The sequence below is a fragment of the Triticum dicoccoides genome, chromosome 7A, assembly GCF_002162155.2.
Source record: "Triticum dicoccoides isolate Atlit2015 ecotype Zavitan chromosome 7A, WEW_v2.0, whole genome shotgun sequence".
In the NCBI taxonomy this organism is placed as follows: domain Eukaryota; kingdom Viridiplantae; phylum Streptophyta; class Magnoliopsida; order Poales; family Poaceae; genus Triticum; species Triticum dicoccoides.
Genome location: NC_041392.1, coordinates 5,152,595 through 5,153,422, shown reverse-complemented (window position 1 = coordinate 5,153,422; position 828 = coordinate 5,152,595).

Sequence of the window (828 nt, the reverse complement as noted above, 5' to 3'; positions counted from 1 at the left end):
GCTTAGCTGCAGTCCAGTACTCACCTAAGTGTTTGAAAATCCTACCGAGTGGTGAGCCAGCCTCCCACTCGGGGCTTAGCTGCAGTCCAGTACTCACCTAAGTGTATGAAAATCCTACCGAGTGGTGAGCCAGCCTCCCACTCGGGGGCTTAGCTGCAGTCCAATATTCGCCTAAGTGTTTGAAAATCCTAACGAGTGGTGAGCCAGCCTCCCACTCGGGGGCTTAGCTGCAGTCCAGTACTCGCCTAAGTGTTTGAAAATCCTACCGAGTGGTGAGCCAGCCTCCCACTCGGGGGCTTAGCTGCAGTCCAGTACTCGCCTAAGTTTGAAAAATCCTACCGAGTGGAGAGCGACCCTCCCACTCGGGGGCTTAGCTGCAGTCCAGTACTTGCCTAAGTTTGAAAAATCCTACCGAGTGGAGAGCGACCCTCCCACTCGGGGGCTTAGCTGCAGTCCAGTACTCTCCTAAGTTTGAAAAATCCTACCGAGTGGAGAGCGACCCTCCCACTCGGAGGCTTAGCTGCAGTCCAGTACTCGCCTAAGTTTGAAAAATCCTATCGAGTGGAGAGCGACCCTCCCACTCGGAGGCTTAGCTGCAGTCCAGTACTCGCCTAAGTTTGAAAAATCCTACCGAGTGGAGAGCGACCCTCCCACTCGGGGGCTTAGCTCTAGTTCAGTACTCACCTAAGTGTTTGAAAATCCTACCGAGTGGTGAGCCAGCCTCCCACTCGGGGCTTAGCTGCAGTCTAGTACTCGCCTAAGTGTTTGAAAATCCTACCGAGTGGTGAGCCAGCCTCCCACTCAGAGGCTTAGCTGCAGTCCAGTACT